Source organism: Mustela nigripes, chromosome 12 (assembly GCF_022355385.1).
Source record: "Mustela nigripes isolate SB6536 chromosome 12, MUSNIG.SB6536, whole genome shotgun sequence".
Lineage (NCBI taxonomy): Eukaryota > Metazoa > Chordata > Mammalia > Carnivora > Mustelidae > Mustela > Mustela nigripes.
In genome coordinates, this window is record NC_081568.1 from 69,840,925 (window position 1) to 69,863,543 (window position 22,619).

The 22,619-nt window shown below is 39.0% G+C and overlaps 1 long non-coding RNA gene across 1 annotated transcript in view; it reads left to right on the plus strand.

The window, feature by feature from the left end:
* The window catches only part of LOC132027866 (uncharacterized), a 51,936-nt gene extending 40,454 nt beyond the window's left edge, over positions 1-11,482 (plus strand). The window contains exons 2-3 of the long non-coding RNA XR_009407231.1: positions 10,621-10,751; positions 11,249-11,482. This is a non-coding gene — a long non-coding RNA (uncharacterized LOC132027866). The remainder of the gene's footprint in view (positions 1-10,620; positions 10,752-11,248) is intronic.
* Positions 11,483-22,619: the final 11,137 nt, after the last annotated feature.

Sequence of the window (22,619 nt, forward strand, 5' to 3'; positions counted from 1 at the left end):
GGTGTGGACCTATTCTTGTTGATTTTGAGGGGGGTTCTCTGCACCTCCTGGATTTTAATGCTTGTTCCCTTTGCCATATTAGGGAAATTCTCTCCAATAATTCTCTCCTATATACCTTCTGCTCCCCTCTCTCTTCTTCTTCTGGAATCACAATTATTCTAATGTTGTTACGTCTTATGGTGTCACTTATCTCTCGAATTCTCCCCTCATGGTCCATTAGCTGTTTGTCCCTCTTTTGCTCAGCTTCTTTATTCTCTGTCATTTGGTCTTCTAAATCACTAATTCATTCTTCTGCCTCATTTATCCTAGCAGTGAGAGCCTCCATTTTTTATTGCACCTCATTAATAGCCTTTTTATTTCAAATTGGTTAGATTTTAGTTCTTTTATTTCTCCAGAAAGGGCTTTTATATCTCCTGAGAGGGTTTCTCTAATATCTTCCATGCCTTTTTCGAGCCCGGCTAGAACCTTGAGAACCATCATCTGAACTCAAGATCTGTCGTATTCAATGTCTATATTGATTAGGTCCCTTGCCTTCGGTGCTGCCTCTTGTTCTTTATTCTGTGGTGAATTTTTCCGCCTTGTCGTTTTGTCCAGATAAGAGTATATGAAGGAGCAAGTAAAATACTAAAAGGGTGGCAAAGACCCAAGGAAAATACGCTTTAACCAAATCAGAAGAGATCCTAAATCGTTGGGTCGGGGGAGAAAGGGGATTAAAAAGAGGTTCATAAAAAAAAAAAAAGAAAAGAAAAGAAATTAAAAAAAGAAAATGAATAAAGAAAAAATATAAAAAAGAAATATATATATGTATATATTAAACTATTTAAAAAATGTTAAAAAAGAAAAGGGTAAAAGTTAAAAAAATTTAGCAGAAGAAGAAAAAAAATTGAAAAAGAAAAAAAAATTAAATTAACTGCAAGACTAAAGAATCATGGGGAGAAAGCCATGAGTTCCGTGCTTTGCTTTCTCCTCCTCTGGAATTCCACCGCTGTCCTTGGTATTGATCCTGTACTCCTTGGTAGGTGAACTTGGTCCTGGCTGGATTTCTTGTTGATGTTTCTGGGGGAGGGGACTGTTGTAGTGATTCTCAAGTGTCTTTGCCCCAGGCGGAATTGCACCGCCCTTAACAGGGGCCGGGCTGAGTAATCCCCTCGGGTTCGCTTTCAGGAGTTTTTGTTCTCTGAATGCTTTCCATAGAGTTCCGGAGGACGGGAATGAAAATGGCGGCCTCCCAGTCTCTGGCCCAAAAGAGCTGAGAGCTCGGGGCCCCACTCCTCAGTGCGTCCTCAGAGAATAGCGCCCAATTACTCCTGTCTCCCTGGCCTCTGGCCATGCTCCGAGCTCACTGAGCCTGCGACCGGTTCAAGGTAACCCCAAGCTGAGAGTTCACTTCTCGGCTATCTTTATATCCGGCTTCCCTGCAAGCTCTGCAACACTCAAACGCCCCCGATCCTTCTGTGACCCTGCAGGACCTGAGGCCACACTGACCCCGCATGGGCTTCACCCCGGTTTAGCCTCTGGAGCAATGTCCCTCAGCGATGTCCCTGTGCTCTGTTGCTCTGCCGCCTGCCAGGAGCCAGCCCCTCCCCCTGCTGTCTATCTTCCCATCGCTTTGGATTCACTTCTCCGCCAGTCCTACCTTTCAGAAAGTGGTTGATCTTCTGTTTCTAGAATTGCTGTTCTTCTTCTCTTCGATCTCCCGTTGGATTTGTGGGTGTTTGCAATCTTTAGATAAGCTATCTAGCTGATCTCCTGCTACCTGAAGTAGTCTCAGGCTGCTACTTCTCCGCCATCTTGACTCCTCCCCGCAGACAAGAATTTTAAAGGAGTTATTACAACCGTGCTCAACAACGTAAAGAAAAATAATTATTTAGAAATCTCAGATTAGAACTAGATGACAGCAACAATAATAAAGAATCTACTGAAAAACAGAACATCCATATTTAAAACTGTACTAAATGGAATTATCATGAAAACAGAGATGACAGAGAGAGAATCCCTGAGGTCTGAGGTACTCTAACAGATATCATTCAATCTGAAGGAAAGGGAGGAGATCTGTGAAAAGTGAAATGAAATGCAGTCATATTATGTGTGGGAGGTTTAAAATGGAGCCAAGTGGCCATTAAGGAGATTAGCCCTATGCTCATCCTCACTAGAGGAGTCATGAACTTCTGAACTGGCCAAACTCGAAATACCCAAAGGACTTAGCCTGAACACACTACACTGCACTACATCACTTTGGATCCCATTTCTTCTGACACCAGAAATGGCAACCAAAAAAAGGAGGCAGAGCTAAAATAAAAACGGGTATTTTATTTGGGTGTCTCAGAATTGCAATCTGGGTGGGGAACACAATTATGGGCAGCAACCCAAATAGTGCTCCCTTCAGAGGAATAAATCAAACTTAAAAAAAAAGATTTTATTTATTTATTGGACAGAGAAAGACACAGCAAGAGAGGGACACAAGCAGGGGGAGTGGGAGAGGAAGAAGCAGGCTCCCCGCTGAGCAGGGAGCCCAACATGGGGCTCAAACCCAGGACCCTGGGATCATGACCTGAGCCAAAGGCAGATGCCTAATGACTGAGCCACCCAGGTGCCCCAGTCAGGTTTTTTAAAGACAAAAAAAGAATGTGTGTATCCACATTTACAAAAATATTGATTGGTACTGGAAGCAGGAAACTTTCTTTCTTTCTTTTTTTTTTTTTAAAGATTTTATTTATTTACTTGAGAGAGAGACAGAGAGAGCATGAGCAAGGAGAAGGTCAGAGAGAGAAGCAGACTCCCCATGGAGCTGGGAGCCCGATGCGGGACTCGATCCTGAGACTCCAGGATCATGACCTGAGCTGAAGGCAGTCATCCAACCAACTGAGCCACCCAGGCATCCCTGGAAGCAGGAAACTAATCTTGAATGAATATATCTGGTTGTAAAGTCTATAACTAAGCAAAATCTCCTACTATAGCAAATGAATCACAGTTACATAGGTTCCAGGGACTAGCTGGATACTGCCAGAATTGGATCCCTAATTTTTCTGCTATTGCTCAACCCTTATATATCTTGCTTAATGCTAATCAGTCTGAGCCACTTCCATGAACTTAGCTAAGCCAGAAGGCATTTGAAGAAATAAAACATAGCTTATTTGGCCCTCTGACATTGAAACATCCAAATTCTAAGTTATCCTTTTTTCTTTTCATTTATGAAAGCAAAGGCGATGCTTTAGGTGTTTTAACTCAAAGGCACGGAAGCCAGCGGAAGCTCTTAGGATATTACTGCCACCTTGTAGCAGAGCCATAGCAGCAACTACAAGCCTGCTGGAAAGGGCAGAAGAATTAGTCGTGGGCTACTCTTGTACTGTTTATGTTCCTTATTCCATTATTCCATCGAAGCTCTCCTTAACTCTCACCAGACTCAACATCTGTCTGCTAGGCAGATTTACTTCTTATGAAATCCTACTTTAACTTCTAAATGTCACCACTGCCAGGTGCCACTCCTTGAACCAGCTACTTTCTTCTCCCTTCTGGCAAGACTCTTCATGACTGTATTACAGTGACTGGCTGACTGGTTACTAACTCCTAAACTGGATCTCTAAGAAACTCCTACTGACAATGCTGACTAATTTTGGTTCAATGATGATTCCTATTTGAAAGACAGAATGGAGAAATATCAGGGAGGGGAACACTATAACTTCAGTTACTGAACTTTTTGAAGCAAACCCCATACTGGAGACTCTCTTGGCCCAACAGGATGAACTTTTTGCTTTAATGTGGGCCTGCCTCAGCAACAGATAAAGTACAGCAGGTACACTGATGCCAAGATGCTTGTAGGATTACATACAATTACATATGCTCTGAAAACAGACAGGATTTTTTTTCCCTTAAAATTTTAATTATTGGGGGGGGGCAGGACAAAGGGAGAGGGAGAGAGAGAATCTCAAGCAGACTCCTTGCTGAGCAGGGAGTCCCAGGTGGGGCTCAATCTCACAACCCTAAGATCATGACCTGAGTCGAAATTAAGAGATGGATGTTTAACTGACTGAGCCACCCAGGTGCCCCAAAACAAAGAGGATTTCTACTCTCTATTGAGAAACAAATTAAAAATAGTTCTTAAGGGGCACCTGGGTAGCTCAGATGGTTAAGCATCTACCTTAGGCTCAGGTCATGATCCCAGGGTCCTTGGATCAAATCCCAAATCAGGCTCCCTCTAGATGGGGATCCTGCTTCTCCCTCTCCTTCTACTGCTCCCCCTGCTTGTGCTTTCTTGTTCTCGCTGTCAAATAAATAAATAAAATCTTTAAAAAAAAATAGTTCTTAAGTGTTAAAATTATTTGAGTCAATCCAGGTACTCAAACTTCTAGCTATAATGAAAATCCACGGTCATTCTGCAGCCAATAGGAAAAATAGGGGCAATCATATGGAAGGTACAGCTGCAAACAAAACAAAACAAAACAAAACTTCAGCTTTACAAAATCATTCCATATTAAAATTACTGTCAGCCTTAACTCCTTCTAAATCCCCTAAGGACCCAAAACAATTAATGAAAGATAATCAACAGAATGCTACTACTAAAGAAATAAAGAAGGGCTCAGAATCATCTTGTAAATTTTACCCCAAACACTTAACCTTGGTATGGCCCAAATGGGCAGTCAATCCTCCCTGATCACCCACAAAAAATGATTTTTAACATTATCCATGAAATGACCCACTGGAATACAGATAAAATGACACACTGGGAAAAACAATTTTTTTGGTACCCATCTCATATAACCACAGTGGAAACTTACCACTCCTCTTTTATAAGCATAACCCTGGGAAGCCGATTAATAGATCCACAGGTCATTTCTCATTATTCTCAGGACGCTGTGAAGTTTAGCAGTGGGATTTCATCCAGCTACTCCCCTAACAAGCATACAAATATGTAATGGTAATGGTATGTATATACTCCCATTGGGTCGAAGACTTTCTTTGTCACAGAGCTGCTGCATTAGCAGTAGCCAAGGTATTATTAGAGAAAATCATACCTAACTGGGGAATTCCATCTGAATTACATGGTGATAAAGGAATTCATTTCATAGGACAAATAATCAAGGCAGTTTGTAGAATCTGGCCTGTGCTACAGCATTTTCATTGCACCTATCATCCCAATCATCAGGGTTGATAGAAAGAACCAATGGCATAATTAAAACACAGTTAGCCAAAATGACAGAAACTTTTAATTTACCCTGGCCTAAGACTCTGCCACTTCTGTTATCAAACCTAAGGCTCACAACCTTTGGGAAACATAAACTATCTCCTTTTGAAACAGTAACTAGAAGACTTCAAGACTCGACTCTGGGGCCTGTGAGCCCACACTGGTCAAACGAGAAATACTTGAATACTGCAAAAAAAACAACTAAAGGCCTTAAAGAAAAAAGCACGCATACTCCTAGGAGATGAAGACCTCCTGTGCCATGATCTATAACCTGGAGATTCTGTCTATTAGAAAACACATCTCTTCAAAGATAACATACAATCCCCAAAAGAGAGACCCTATCAGGCACTCTTAACCAACCCTTGCACAGTTAAATTCAAAGGCATTGATTCTTGGATTCATAATTATCATTTAAAACAAGCTCTAGACCACTAATCTAAGCTCCAAACATTAAACCAACTGCATACCTAACACTCAAACAGACCCAGAGTTGAAGCACACAACATCTGGGTAGACAGTTTTCCCAAAACACTAGAGCAGGCCTATGTATTTCCTCGTCCTTTTTTATTTTTTTATTTTTATTTATTTTTTAAAAGATTTTATTTATTTATTTGACAGAGAGAGACACAGCAAGAGAGGGAACACAAGCAGGGAGAGTGGGAGAGGGAGAACAGGCTTTCTGCAGGGAGCCCAACACGGGGCCCGATCCCAGAACCCTGGGATCATAACCTGAGCCAAAGGCAGACGCTTAACAACTAAGCCACCCAGGCACCCCTCCTCATCCTTTTTTTTTTTTTTTTTAAAGATTTTATTTATTTATTTATTTATTTGACAGAGAGAAATCACAAGTAGATGGAGAGGCAGGCAGGGAGAGACAGAGGGAAGTAGGCTCCCCACTGAGCAGAGAGCCCGATGCGGGACTCGATCCCAGCACCCCGAGATCATGACCCGAGCCAAAGGCAGCGGCTCAACCCACTGAGCCACCCAGGTGCCCCTCCTCATCCTTTTTTTAAAAAAAGATTTTTATTATTTATTTGAGAGAGAGCGTGTGCACACATGCACAAGCATGAGGGGGGAAAAGTGGAGAAGAAAGAGGGTGAAGCACACTCCCTGCTTAGCAGGGAGCCCAATGTAGAGTTCCATCCCAGCACCCTGAGATCATGACCAGAGCAGGAGGCAGACGTATAACCGACTGTGCCATCCTGGAATCCTGGTCTTTTTTTTGTTTGTTTTAACCAATAACTTATTTTCTTTATAACCCTTTTCCAGAATCATCTTATTGGGGAAGCTCCTTTATCTGCTTTTCTATAAAGCTCTACGACACCATTTGTAACATTTATCCTTCTCCTCCTTCTTGAGGACCACTTTGCACGAAATGAAGAATTCTTTCAATAGGTTTCCCCTCAGATTCTTTAAGAAATTAGTCAAGAAGGAATTCTGGATTTAACTATTTGAGCTGTTTTTGTCCTAAGAAGTATCTTAATGCTTTTTGCTGCATTGCACATAGTAGGACCCCTTAATTGAAGGTAAAATCCTATAGTACTGGAAGAACTGGCTGCTTTCATATTGGTTATGTGCCCTATGGATTAAATCTCTCACTTGTTAATTACTCTATCCTACATGGAACTCACATACTAGCTGACATATCTGTTTTTCTCTAAGTTTGTCCTACAATGGTCTCTATTATTAGGAATAACTTTAGCCTCTGGGTTAACATTTTATTTTTTCTTGTGGCCCTCATTGCTGATGGTCCTTACCCTGAAAAAACTTCTTGATTCTGAAAACCAAACTGACACTTGGATTTATGCCAGGGCAAATCACACACACAGCTTCACCTCTATTTTGAGGAAAAGAAAAACTTAACTGCAAAAATGTCAGATTCTTTTTTTGGTGTATTTGAAATATTCACCAACTTCTATCTGGAAAACATACCCTAGATATAACGGCCTTCTACTGGGTTCCTCCTTGCTTGTTAAGGGAATACCTCTCATTCACATCGAAACATTGACCAATAATCTTTCCTTATGTTTTGAAAATGTAAATGGCACCGGTAGAACATTAGGTTATCTTCCATTGGATGGTTGTAACCACACATTTATAAAAGATTCAGACAGTCATGAATTCATTCTACACTGGAGTTTACAAGACCACAGTGTGATTTCTCAAAACGTGTCCTTACATTGGGAAAATGAACTCTATGATGTAACAGGATAGTGTGAAGCAAATGTGCCTCCCCTAACGGAACAATATGGGAAACTGATAAAAGAAAAATCTGGAGAATAGTGGAAACTTAATTTCAACTATCTTTTTCCTAGAAACATGCCATAGCTTAGCCTGTGTCGGATTCCTAATAATCAAACTCATTTACTACTTTGAGTATATAAAAATATAAAACACTCTCAGGGTGCTTGGGTAGCTCAGTGGGTTAAAGCCTCTGCCTTTGGCTCAGATCATGATCTCAGGGTTCTGGGATTGAGCCCCCGTATCGGGCTTTCTGCTCTGCAGGGAGCCTGCTCCCCTCTTTCTCTGCCTGCCTCTCTGCCTACTTGTGATCTCTCTCTGTCAAATAAATAAATAAAATCTTAAAAAAAAAAAGATTTAAAAAAAATATATAAAACACTCTCATAATCACTTGCATAATTCTAGTAAATGCGATTATATGTACGCTGTGAAAATTACATTTTGGGTCATGATATTTCTTTGTCTGAAATTAACAAGAATCTGGGTGAAGAGACCCACTTATTCCCCCCCTCTTTTTAAAGATTATTTATTTTTGCAAGAGAGAAAGAGAGTACACACAAGCAGGGGAAGGGGCAGAGAAAGCAGCAGACCCCCTGCCGAGCAAGGAGTCCGATGCAGGACTTGTTCCCAGGACCCCAGGATCATGACCTGAGCCAAAGGCAGCTGCTTAACCAACTGAGCCACCCAGGCATCCCAGTTCTGTACCATTTGTATTTACTCATTGTCATTATGCCAGAACGTCTTCCTGAACAGAAAGGAAATGCACCACCCTTCAAGGAGCTCCTTCCACTTTTCGGCCATTTTGTTAAATTTCTCATCAAACAGAACACAAATATATCTGTCTGAATATTCTACTCATGTGTTCTACGGTTAGCCCTCAGGGCCACAGAGAACAAATATAATCCACTGTTCTAATCAATAGTTTCAATTATTCATTACGATTCTAACAATGATTACAGTTTGAAGGTATCCAACACCGCCACAATTCTCTGACACCAGCTGGCAGTTCTACTAATTCAACTTATTTTTTACACTATCCACCTAGAGATAGTATGAGATTCCATAGGTCAAGGACGGAATCCTACAAGACTGTATGTATCCCTGCCCACCATACCTCCACTTCAGAGGCACTAATTGGTGCTTCTGGCCTACCAGCTACAGACTCCATAAACCAGAGCTTCCAACAACCTCCTCCTTGAATTCAATTAACTTGCTAGAGTGGCTCAAAGTGCTTAGAGAAACAGTTACCCTGCTATATTACCGGTTTATTATAAAAGTATATAATTTAGGAACAGGCAGATGGAAGGGAGGCATAAGGCAAACTATATGGAAAAGAACACAGGGCTTCCATGCTCTCTGAGTGCACCACTCCTGCAGCACCTTCACACACGCTCACCAACTGGAAGCTTTCCGAACTCCACCTTTTTTGGTTTTTATGGTGGCTTCATTATATAGGCACAATTGATTAAATCTCTGGCCACTTCTAACCCTCAAATCACAGGGCTTGTCCCCCCCAACCCCAACCAGCCTTCGCTTAGATTCCCAGGAAGCTTTCCATTAAGTCACTTCTTTAACGTAACAAAAACACCTTTATAACTCAGCACGTAGAAAATTCCAAGGGTTTTAGAACCTTGCTAGAACCCAGAATGAAAACCTAATATATATTCCTTATTATAAATCACATTCATTCAATACATATCAAACTAAGTGTTCAGCACTACACTAGAGCTTGAAAATGGAAAATTGGTAAAAATCAGACTTTGCTTACTGGGGGAAAACAATAAAGACAATATAGATGTAAATGAACAATTAAAACAGTAAACTTCTATAGCAGAGGGAATCACAAGCTACCATGGATGAATGGAAGATACACTGTGGAGGGGAAGAGATGTCAGACCAAATTTATCAGAAGATACAAAGCCTCAGATATGAGCCCTGTTAAATGAAGACAACTTTATGTCCCAATGGAATTTTTTGCTTTTCACTTCTATAATTTACCTCTATCAAATTTATACATGCCTATATTTTAAATAAAGATATTCTTTTTTTTTTAAAGATTTTATTTATTTATTTGAAATAGAGAGAGAGATCACAAGTAGGCAGAGAGGCAGGCAGAGAGAGTGAGAAGCAGACTCCCTGCTGAGCAGAGAGCCCGATGTGGGCCTCCATCCCAGGACCCTGAGATCATGACCTGAGCCGAAGGCAGAGGCTTAACCCACTGAGCCACCCAGGCGGCCCAAATAAAGATATTCTTGAAAATTTATTAAGAAAAATAGGAATTACTTGTCTCCACTCTTCCCTCTACATCCCCATGCCCAAAGGTAGCCACTTTCTCCACCTGTTTCCTTTCATATTTTATTGCTAAACATATGCATCAGAAAATGATTATGTTATCATTAAACCTAAGTTTGCTTAGGGACTTAAAAAACAACCAGGCCCTAGAGCAACTATGTCTTCACGAAGACAATGCATTAACTGATTATGACCACACCAAAACACATAGTTAGAAGTTTTTATTGGACTCATAGCTCTTTTTTTTTTTTTTAAAGATTTTATTTTATTTATTTGACAGAGAGAAATCACAAGCAGGCAGAGAGGCAGGCAGAGAGAGAAAGAGAGGGAAGCAGGCTCCCTGCCGAGCAGAGAGCCCGATGCGGGACTCGATTCCAGGAGCCTGAGATCATGACCTGAGCCGAAGGCAGCGGCTTAACCACTGAGCCACCCAGGCGCCCATTGGACTCATAGCTCTTAAAGTGAATTTCCACTATTGTGTCAAAGACAGACTAGTTGTTCAACAATCCTGTTTCACCTTCCTGGAAACACAGAAACTCTACATTTCCCAACATCCCTTGAAATTAGATTGGGGCCTGATAGTTCTGACTCAAGCTGTTTTGACTCCTTCCATCTTGGCCACGGGTGGCTCAGTGGGTTAAGCCGCTGCCTTCGGCTCAGGTCATGATCTCAGGATCCTGGGATGGAGTCCCGCATTGGGCTCTCTGCTCAGCGGGGAGCCTGCTTCCCCCTCTCTCTCTCTGCCTGCCTATCTGTCTACTGTGAACTCTCTCTGTCAAATAAATAAATAAAATCTTAAAAAAAAAAAAAAAAGAACAGATAACATCTAAAAAAAAAGAATAGATAACATCTGAAGAAGGAATTGATGCAAATGACTGAACAAAGCCATCATATGTGTATTCTAGACCACCTCAACTAGACACCTCAACAAAAGACCCCTTTGCCTGGCTCCAAGGGACTGGGACTGATATAGGAAAAGGTTGGGGTTCGGAACCAACACCAAAAAGAATTCTTGAACCATCTTCAGTCCAAAAAGGTAATTTTATTAAAGCATGGGACAGGATCTGTGAGAGAAAGAGCTGCCCTGGGGTCAGGAGGAGTGGCGCATTATATACTTTCAGGTTGGGAGGGGGTTAGGGATAGCTTAAGTCTCTAAGGAATTTTGCAGGCAAGGTTTCCAGGACCTTAAGGGGGGCTAACTGTTGTTAGGAAAAGGTCATTTATTACTGTCTAATAAAACTTTTGTCATGAGACCCTTCAGATGTATAGTGTCAACATATATCTTGGGGCGGTGGGGGGTGAGGTGGAAGAGATAAGAAGTTTCCAAAGGAATTTTTATGTTCAAGAAGACTTACAGGATCATGGAGGGTTAGGATAATATTAGCTCAGACTGCCTTTTGTTCTTAGCAAAGTATTAATATCAAGGTAGCTAAGATCCTAGAGAAATGTCACTCTGCCTGATTCAAGGACTTATCAATGAGCTGTCAGTAGTAAGGAGATTTAAATTTTCCTTTGCCTTTTTTCCCACAACAGGATAATACCTGGGCCCTCGTCTTTGTTTTTACTGGTTTCTGGTTGCCTGAAAGGACATGTATACCATACCATGACCCTTATTAAAAATGCCCAGATCCCGAACAAGGACAAGGCTCTCTTTTTTTCCTTTCTGAGGAATGCACTGTCTGAACATGCACTCTCTCTGTACCTTCAATAAACTCTGCTTTCACCTCTTGCTGCTTCATGTTTTGTTTTATTTCTATTCTGAGTGCAACCAGGGACCCTCTAGGCTGGGAACAAGGACCCAGAGTAGGTGGACCCTGCCAGCATCAGAGGGATGAAGAGAGTAAGTATGAATCACTGGCAAGTTCTGACTGAAGATAATACAAAAGTAAGACACCAGTAAAGTCTAAGTCTGATGAAGCAGAGTACTGAAAGTTATCTGCCTATTATACCAAAGACACTCAGGCTTAACAGTTCAATTTTTCTTGTATTTCCTAAAATCAGATCTCAACTTTCTAGAACATGAAGCCTGGTTCATTTTCATCTCCCAGATCCCCATGAAAGGCTCAGAGTCATGACAGAGCCACAAGACTAATATTCTAAAAGCAGCTTTTTTTTTTGTATTTCTCAAGCCCCATAGGATAAAATAGCAAATTCTAAAGGCAAAAACAGCAATTATAAAGTAAGTGTTCACAACGGAACCCATGGATATTGCTTACCTGGCAGGCCCCCTTAGAAAGAGCCTTTAAGGGTGCCTGGGTGGCTCAGTGGGTTAAGCCGCTGCCTTCGGCTCAGGTCATGATCTCAGAGTCCTGGGATCGAGTCCCGCATCGGGCTCTCTGCTCAGCGGAGAGCCTGCTTCCCTCTCTCTCTCTCTTCCTGCCTCTCCATCTACTTGTGATTTCTCTCTGTCAAATAAATAAATAAAATCTTTAAAAAAAAAAAAAAGAAAGAAAGAGCCTTTAAATCCAGTTTAAATGTGTGCTGAAGAAGCAGGAGGGCTTTAGCATCATCCATCATCCTCTTGCGGGGTGGGGGGTGGGGGGCACAGACACTTATACCATGACATGCGCCTGGCAGTAAACTCTTTCACATACCAGAGAGGCACAAAGCAAAAGAATGAGAAAACAACAACATGAAATTAAAAGGAAACAAATCAAATAAAGAACAGACTTGAGCATACTATCTGATCTCAAGGCAATCTACTTTTCACAAAGCTAATATCTGGAAATAGAGGGAGTGGAGAAGCTGCAGCAATGACTCTTTCAAACTATGCTATCTAATACGCTAACTACTGACTACATGTGACTATTAAAATGTAGATGTATTAAAATTAAATTAAATTTAAAACTTAGTCTCTCCATCATAGTACTGACATTTCAAATGTTCAATAGCCAGAGAGGGTTAATGACTACCAAGTTAAATAACAGAGATACAGAATACATCCAACATCACAGAAAGTTCTATTATACTGCGTTACTATAACACAACTTCTGAAACTGAATAAACTTGAGAAAATTCTATTTCAGACTTACTAGCTTATCCTTAAAATGAGTCACTGGGGGGCACCTGGGTGGCTCAATGGGTTAAGCCACTGCCTTTGGCTCAGGTCATGATCTCAGGGTCCTGGGATCGAGTCCTGTATCTGCTCCGCGGGGAGCCTGCCTCTCTGCCTACTTGTGATCTCTCTCTGTCAAATAAATAAATAAAATCTTTAAAAAAAAATGAGTCACTGGTATTTTACTGATATAAATACAAATTGTTTCTAAAGGAATTCACTTTCAAGTAGACTACAAAGAATTTCCACAGATAAAATCTCAAGGAAATCAGATAGTTCTCAGTAAGGAAAAATAAATAAATAAATAAAAGCAGAACCAGTCCCATAAAAATTCAAATGTTAGAATTATGTGACATGGAATATGAAAAGTATATTTAGTATGTCTGAGGAAATGAAATAATGACTTAAAATATGACAAAATTACCCCCCCAAAATGTGTGAAACAATACCTACATAAACAAAATATATAACTGAATTCAAAAATTTAATGCATTGGGACTTCTTTTAGCCATGATAATGTAGCTTACACTGAACTAACTTTCCTACCAAAAGCAACTATAAAATATGAACAGAATCCATAAAATAACTATTTGAAGGTAGCAGACTAACTTGAGGGCTATATTCCCTAAGAGAAGAAAGGTACTAGGGTTAAGCTTCATATTCATCCCAAACTTTCTAAAAACTGTTTCATTGTACACTTAAAATAAATGGATTTTATGGAATGTAGTTCCTTAATAAAGCCGTTTTAAAAAATCAGAGTGCTTCACTATTACAAATTGAATAGCCCCATGGAAAAGATCAGATCTACTGGCATTTTGATGCTTCCTAGGGTAGGAGCAGCACCTTGTCCAATTACTAAGCCAAATCCTGCCAGTATAAAAGTTCCTCCACATTTTTAGTATTTCCAACAGGTTTTTATTTATTTATTTATTTATTTTTAAAGATTTTATTTATTTATTTATTTGACAGACAGAGATCACAAGTTTGCAGAGAGGCAGGCAGAGAGAGAGAGAGAAGAGGAAGCAGGCTCCCCACTGAGCAGAGAGCCCGACACGGGACTCAATCCCAAGACCCTGGGACCATGACCCGAGCCGAAGGCAGAAGCTTTAACCCACTGAGCCACCCAGGCGCCCTCCAACAGGTTTTTAGTTTCTCTTTCAACTTATCCTCTTTGATACTAAACCTCTCTAATATGAAGAGATAATTGAAAATTTGTCAGGCATTCAATGAAAATGTCCAACATCAAATCCATGATAATACAAAAAGGGAGAAAAAAGGTTCTCGGTGGGAGGCCTGACTGACTCAGTCAGTTAAGCTCTGTCTTTGGCTCAAGTCATCAAGCCAGGTCCTGGGATTAAGCCCCACGTTGGGCTCCTTGCTCAGTTGGGAGCCTGCTTCTCCCTCTGCCTGCCGCTCCCCCTGTTTGTGATCTTGTGTGCTCTCACTCTCTCTCTCTCTGACAAATAAATAAATAAAATCTTTTTTTTTTTAAGGTTTTTTAAGGTTCTTGGCCAGTAATAGGAATTGATAAAAATAGAAATTGATAAAAATTCCCTTAAAACTATTAAATAGGGGCATCTGGGTGGCTCAGTCAGTTAAGCATCTGACTTTGGCTCAAGTCATAGTCTCAGAGTCCTGGGATTAAGCCCTGTGGTGGTGGGGGCAGGGGGAGTCATCTCTGCTCAGCAGGGAGCTTGCTTCTCCCTCTCCCTGCTCATGCTTTCTCTGTTGTTCTCTCTCCCTCTCAAATAAATAAAGTCTTAAAAAAAAAAGTAAAACTATTAAATAGTACTTAGAGATATTTATTATGAGAATACATCAAAAACACAAATGTAAAATGCTATGTAAAAATAAAAGATCAAAGGGGCGCCTGGGTGGCTCAGTGGGTTAAGCCGCTGCCTTCGGCTCGGGTCATGATCTCAGGGTCCTGGGATCGAGCCCCACATCGGGTTCTCTGCTCAGCGGGGAGCCTGCTTCCTCCTCTCTCTCTCTGCCTGCCTCTCTGCCTACTTGTGATCTGTCAAGTAAATAAATAAAATCTTAAAAAAAAAAAGATCAAAAAAAAAATTTTATAAATTCAAAATATGACTGCCAAAATATAAAATTCAAAGTAAAATTGTCAGTTCAAGGAAGTACAAAAATAGGTCAAGGCGCAAAAAATCTGAGAAAAAAGAAAAGCAACATTAGGATCAATGCAAAAGAGCTGCCATCCAATTAATTTGAGTTCTAGAAAGGGAGAAGAAGGAAAATAGAAGGAAAGAAATGATCAGAAATACAATACAAATTACCAGAGGTAAAGGAAAATACATCTCTGTATTAAACAGGCTCACAAAGTGGGAAAAAGACAAAAACAAAAAACTCCCTAATATTTAAAATACCATTGTGAAATCTCCAGCCCAAGGATAAAGACAAGATCTTCAAGAAAGAAAAAAGTTAAGTATTTTACATAGAAGCTAGAATTGGACTGGTAGTCTTTTTTCTTTTTTTCTAAGATTTTATTTATTTATTTGACACCGAGAGATCACAAGTGGGGGGGGGCACACACGGGAAGCAGGCTCCCTGCTGAGAAGATAGCCCAATGTGGGACTCAATCCCAGGACCCTGAGATCATGACCCAAGCCAAAGGCAGCAGCTTAACCCACTGAGCCACCCAGGTGCCCAGACTGGTAGTCTTTCTATAAGCAACACTGACCAATAGAACAACAAAAGTTCTGAAGCAAAACTATACAATTTTGGCATACTTATAAAAGGACTAAAAAATAGATCAATTCTATTTAGAAGAGGAAAAAATGAAAGCTCCCAGAAAAAAAAATTTAAGGAACTCATAATAACTATTTACATTAGACTTAGAAAATAAAAATATATAATAACCTAACTTCTCCCCACAAATATTAACTGCTATAAGACTTTTCCTTCCACCTTAAATTACTAGAAAAATGGACAAAAATAAGTGAAACAACTGTTTTCACAAGTAGAGCAAAAAGCACAGTAGGACTAATCCATGGGGAAAAAAGAAAGAAATCTGGTGTGAACAGGTCCATCTTTCTGCCCCAGAGACAAATTCTTGACATCACTGTAGTAAAGTGTACTCCAAACAAAGCTCAGAGATCTTCTTAAACTGAGGAGACAGAGATCAGGGTTTGGAGATGATGAGGCTACAAGAAACTGCAGAACAAAGTACCAAAGAAGAGGAAGCTATACATATACATAAAAGATCCAGAAATCTGCAAACAGACCTCTAGTCTTTGGCCGAATACCATTCTGCACATGTATAAGGTGAAAATCTAACAGCTAGACAAAGAAATACTGGGGAGGCAAAGAATAATTATCAAGAAACTCTGAGTTAAACAATTCTCAGCATTACACAATACAGTAAATTATTTGATCACCCAGCATCAAATGAAGAAAATGTGCTCAATATATAGAACGCTCAGTAAAGATGCCACCAAAAACAGACCATGCAAGAAGGGCTAAGAGTCAATAAAATACATATTCTAGATCCACCATAACAGAAGGTAACAGCAAACTTTAAACGGATAAATCTGATCTATAGTTAAATGAGGTAGAATGAAATATAACACTCTCTAAAATAATACCAAAAATCCAATGCAAAATTCACAATTCTGGCATCCAATAAAAAAATCATCAGATATGGGAAGGAATCAGGAAAACAGAGACCATAATCAGGAAGGGAAAAAATCAATCCAAAGAAAGAGATCTGACAATGACAGATTAAGAACTACTGAACAAGTACTTTAAGAGAGCTATGATAAATACAATAGAAAAAGTACAAGGATATAAAGAAAAGCTTGAACACAATAAGGAGAGAAATAGATATTATTTAAAAAAGAACTAAGTGGAACTTCTGGAGATCAAAAATGCAGTCCCTAAAAAAAAAAAAAAGCAGTCCCTGAATAAAATTATCACTAGGTGAGATTAGTAACATGTTAGACTGCAGGGGAAAAAGTCAGTGAATGAAAACAGCAAGAGAAACAATCCAAATTTTAAAAGAGAGGTTACTTAAAAAAAAAAACAACCAAACACCAAAAATAAGGGAACAAAAATAAAGGAGCAAAGCTTCAGTGACCTGTGGGGGAATATAAAGCAGTGTAATACATACATAGTTAAATTCCCAGAAAGAGAATAAAGGGAATGAGAGAAGTGAAAAAGTGTAGAACTGATATCCGAAATTTTTCAAAATGATAAAAACTGTTCAGATTTAAGAGGATCAAAGAGCCCACATACGATAAATACAAAGAAAAACACCCTAAGGCACATCATAACCAAATTACTTTCACAAAAACAGAGATGAAGATGAAATCATTATATTCAGAGGAGCAAAGACAAAAATGACATTAGCTCACTGGAACTATGAAAGTATGTAGTCAAAAGAAACAAAAATAACACCCTTGGGGCACCTGGGTGGTTGGGTTGCTTAAGTGTCTGACTCTGTTTTGGCTCAGGGCCCTGGGATTGAGCCCCTTGTTGGGCTCCCTGCTCACTGAGGAATCTGCTTATCTCCCTCTCCTCTGCCCCTCCCCTTGCCTGGGCTCTCTTTCTCTCAAACAAATAAATAAACCAAGAAAGAAGAAAAAAAGAAAGAGAGAGAGAAAAAAAGAAAGAAAAACCTTCAAATTGTTGAGACAAAAAGGCCCACATTGAATTTTATACTTCATGAAAAGATCTTTGAAAAATACAAGTGAAATGAAAACCTTTAAGACAAAGAAAAGTTAAAAGTGCTCATTACCAGACCTCCACTACAAGAAAAGTTAAAGTTCTTTAGGCAGAAAGAAAATCATACCAAATCTAAACTTGTATATATACAAAAAACCAGAGTGCTATTAATGGTAATTATGTGGTTAAATATGAGAAAGATTCTTTCCACATTATTTCTTTTAAAAATGACTACTTAAAGCAAAAGTAATAGCAAGATACTGGATAGTTCACAATGTATGCCCAAGAAAAATGTTTTATTCTAACAGCAAAAAGGAAGAGAACAAGAAAATGGAAGCATAGCATTATATAAGGTTTTTATATTTATGTAAAGAGGCATAATATTATGTAAAGGCAGACTGTGATAAGATAAAGCTGCATGCTGTAAACCTCAAAGCAACCATTACAAAAATAAGACAAAAATATTAGAGCTATTAAACCAAAAGTGGGGATAAAATAAATCAATAAATATACTGTTAATCCACTGAGACAGAAAAAAGAAGATACTAAGAAAAAGGAACAGCAAGATGGTAGATTTAAACCAAAATGTTTAGATACTTAAACTAATGTAAATTGTCTAACCCCAATAAAAAGACAGAGATAATAAAACTGGATAAAGAGCAGACCCCAACTCACTACTGTTGTATTAGGGATATCAAGACCACATACAGGTGCAAGTTTGACAATTCACTAGAAAGTTCTACATGTCCTGAAATACTGTTACACTCATAAATATCATTGTTACAATAAAAGAATACAAAGCAGAATCGACAAAGAAAAAAAGGAGCATGGAAAAAAGTCTGGAGGAAATTAGGTGCAAAATTCAAGAGTTCTCTCCCACTAGAGTCACACAAGAAGCACTTAATTCTTCACAACTGTGACAAATTATGAAATATTATCCACCAAGGAAGCTCTCTAGAGACCAGTGCCAAAGGTTTTCACTAGAGATGGCTTGCTTACAGGCTCTGCCTAGCCCATACCAGAAGAGGCTCTCAGAGGATGGGAGGCATTCAGTATAATCCATTGTTTGCACAGTTTAGCCACAGTGAGTCACACCCATCAGAGTGGTGGGAGATGCTATTCAAAGGTCAACTTTACAAGCAGATCTCACCAGGAAGAGTAGTCTCGGGCCTGCCATGTTAACTCTTTTCTGCCCATCTGTCTACAAGAAAAGCATTAAACATAATAGCACAGATAGGTTAAAAGCAGGATGAAATATGTCATGCAAAATATATATATATATACATATCCCATGCAAAAACTAATCCTAAGAAAGCTGAATGACTACTGACATCAAACAAAGTAGAGTTCAAACCATGGATAAACAGGATATTTCATAAATAAAAAGGGAAAAATTAATCAAGGAGTTTTAATAATCTGAAATGTGCATGTACTAAATAAATAATACAGCTTCAGGAAAAAAAACAAAAACAAAAACTGAGGAATAAACCAATAGAACTAAAACAGGACAAATATAATCCATTATTATAGCTGCCTGTTTCAAAATGTTCTTAGTAACTGATACAACAGAAAGATAGTAAGTCAGTATGGATATAGAAAACTGAGCAATACTATCAAAAAGTTGAGCCTTCTAACATGTAAAATATACAACTTAACAAGAACAAAACTAGAATTATTTTCAAGTGCAAATGAAACATTAATTAAAACCATAGGCTTGGACATAAAACAAGTCTCAATAAATAGTACACTGAAATAATATAGAGAACGCTCTTTGACCAAAAATGGAGTTAAATTTAAAAATGATAATATAAAGATATCTAAAAATAACCCTGGGGTGCCTGGGTGGCTCAGTTGGTTAAGCGTCCAACTCTTGATTTTGGCTCAGGTCGTGATCTCAGTACAATGGGATTGAGCCCTGTGGGACTGAGCCTCACATAGGGCTCAGTCATGGAGTCTGCATAAGACTTTTTCTCTCTCTCTCTGCCCTACCCCTCCCTGCTGGAGCATGTGTTCTCGCTCTAAAAAATGCAAAAGCAAAAACAAAAAAAATTTAGAAAATGTAATATTTCTAAATTAATCTAGAGTCAAAGAAGAAATCACAAAAGATATTATATTTTGAATTATATAAATATACAACCTATGCAAATTTGTGGGATGCAGCTAAAGCAATGCCCAGAGAGAATTTTATGGGTTTTGATGCTTTTATTAGAAAGTAAGAAATGTCAAAAATCAGTAATGCAGGGGCCCCTGGGTGGCTCAGTGGGTTAGGGCCTCTGCCTTCGGCCCGGGTCATGATCCCAGGGTCCTGGGATCGAGCCCCACATCGGGCTCTCTGCTCAGCAGAGAGCCTGCTTCCTCCTCTCTCTCTGCCTGCCTCTCTGCCTACTTGTGATGTCTGTCTGTCAAATAAATAAATAAAATGTTAAAAAAGAAAATCAGTAATGCATTCTTCTCCTCTAGGAAGCTAGAAACAGAAGAAAATACTGAACCTAGAGTAAGTAGAAGGAAATAAACAAGGTGAGAGCAGAAAATGGATCAATAATACCAAAAAAGTCAACGAAACCAAAAGATGGCTCTTCAAAAAGAATCAATATAATTAATAAACTTCTAACTAAGCTGATAAAAAATTTTAAAATTGTCAATATCAGGAGTGTAAGAATAAGTATCACTATAGATTCCCACATAACATTGAAAAGACAATGAAATTATAAGCAATTTTATATCAATAAATAGGACAACTTATATAAAATGTACAAATCACCTGAAGAACACAAATGACAAAAACCAAGTAAAATAAAAAAAATCCTAAGACCAATATTTATTGACAAAATTGCAGTTGTAATTTAAAACTTTCAAATACAATAAAACTTATCAAATATTTAAGTAGAAATAATTCAATCCTATAAAAACTCTTTCAGATAAAAGAAGAGGTCCTCTCAAAAAAAAAATTTTTTTTTTGCATATAGATGTCCAGTTGTTCCAGCACTATTTGTTGAAAACACTTTTCTTTCTCCATTGAATTGCCTTTGTTCCTTTTTTTTTCCTAAGATTTTTTATTTATTTATTTGACAGACAGAGATCACTAGCAGGCAGAGAGGCAGGCAGAGAGAGAGGAAGGGAAGCGCACTCCTCGCCAAGTAAAGAGTCTGAGGTAGGGCTTGATCTCAGGACCCCGGGATCACGACCCAAGCCGAAGGCAGAGGCCCTAACCCACTGAGCCACCCAGGTGCCCCCGATCCTTTGTTAAAGATCAATTTTATGTGGACCTATTTCTGACCTCTCTATATTGCACTGAGTATTTGTCTGTCCTTCCTTCCTTCCTTCCTTCTTCCCTCCCTCCCACCTTCCTTTCCTTCTTCCAAATCATGAATGAGTGTTGAATTTTGTCAAATGTTTTTTCTGCGTCTGTTGAAATGTTATCATTTTTCTTCCATAGCCTGTTGACATAATGGAGTATATGAATTTATTTTCTCTTTTTAAAGATTTTGTTTTAGGGGTGCCTGGGTGGCTCAGTGGGTTAAGCCACTGCCTTCGGCTCAGGTCATGATCTCAGGGTCCTGGGATCGAGCCCCGCATCGGGCTCTCTGCTCAGCAGGGAGCCTGCTTCCTCCTCTCTCTCTGCCTGCCTCTCTGCCTGCTTGTGATCTGTCAAATAAATAAATAAAATCTTAAAACAAAAAAAAGATTTTGTTTTATTCATTTGATAGCAAGAGAGACAGCGAGTGGGGGAACATAAGCAGGGAGAGTAGGAAAGGGAGAAGCAGGCTCCCTGCAGATCAGGAAGCCGGATGTAGGGCTCAATTCCAGGACCCCAGGATCATGACCTAAGCCGAAGGCAGACGCTTAATGACTGAGCCACCCAGGCAACCCTAGGAACTGATTTTTGAGCGCTGAACCAGTCTTACATTCCTGGAATAAATCCCACTTAGTCATGGTACATTTTTTACATTGTTTTATCCAATTTGCTAATATTTATTTGCTGAACATTTTTGCATCTATGTTTATGAGGAATATTGGTTTCTAGTTTTCCTTTCTTCTTTTTCTAGTTTTGGTATTACAGTAATTCTGGCCTCCTAAAGTAAGTTAGAAGTGTTTCCTCTGTCTCTATCTTCTGGAAAATATTGTAGAATTGGTAGAACTCACAGTAAACCCATCTGGGTCTGGTGCTTTCTGTTTTAGGTGGTTATTAATTGATAATTCAATTTCCTTTATAGATATAAGGCCTGTTAAGATGATCTATTTCTCGGTTTTTAGTAGATTGAGTCAAAGAATTTATGCATTTCATCTAAGTTATCAAATTTGTGAGCAGGCATTTTTTCATAACATCCCTTCATTACCCCTTTAATGTCCACAGGATCACCACTGATGGCCCTTCTTTCATTTCCGATATTAGTAATTTGTATCTTCTTTTTTATTGCTTGCCTGGCTAGAGACTTAACAATTTAATTCATCTTTCCAAATGGCCAGCTTTTGACTTTGTTAATTTTCTCTAATGTTTTTTTTTTAGTTTCACTGATATCTGCTCTAGTTATTTTTTTTTTCTACCTTTTGACTTAATTTGCTCTTCTTTCTAGTTTCCTAGCGTAAAAGTCTGGATTATTAGATCTTTCTTCTCTTCTAATATATACATATTCAATGCTGTTAACAACCCTCTAATCACTGCCTATGCTGCATCAAATTTGTTAAGTTGTATATTCATTTTCTTTAGGTTAAAATTTCTAAATTTCTCAAGACTACTTCTTTGACCCTTGTGTTATTTATTTATTTATTTTAAAGATTTTATTTATTTATTTGACAGACAAAGAACACAAGTAGGCAGAGAGGCAGGCAAAGAGAGAAGGGGGAAGCTCATCAGGCTTGATCCCAGGACCCTGAGACCATGACCTGAGACGAAGGCAGAGGCTTAACCCATTGAGCCACCCAGGCCCCCCGACCAATATGTTATTTAAAAGTGCACTGTTTAATGTCCAAATAATTTGGAGTTTTCCTATTTCTTTCTGTTGTTGATTTCGTGCTTAATTTTGTTGTGGTCTGAGAACATACTTGGTAGGACTTATATTCTTTTAAATTTGTTAAGATGTGTTTTATTTCTGAAGATATGTTCTATCTTGGTTAATGTTCCACATGACTTTGAGGATATGTACATGTTGTCTTTGTTGGATGAAGTATTCCATA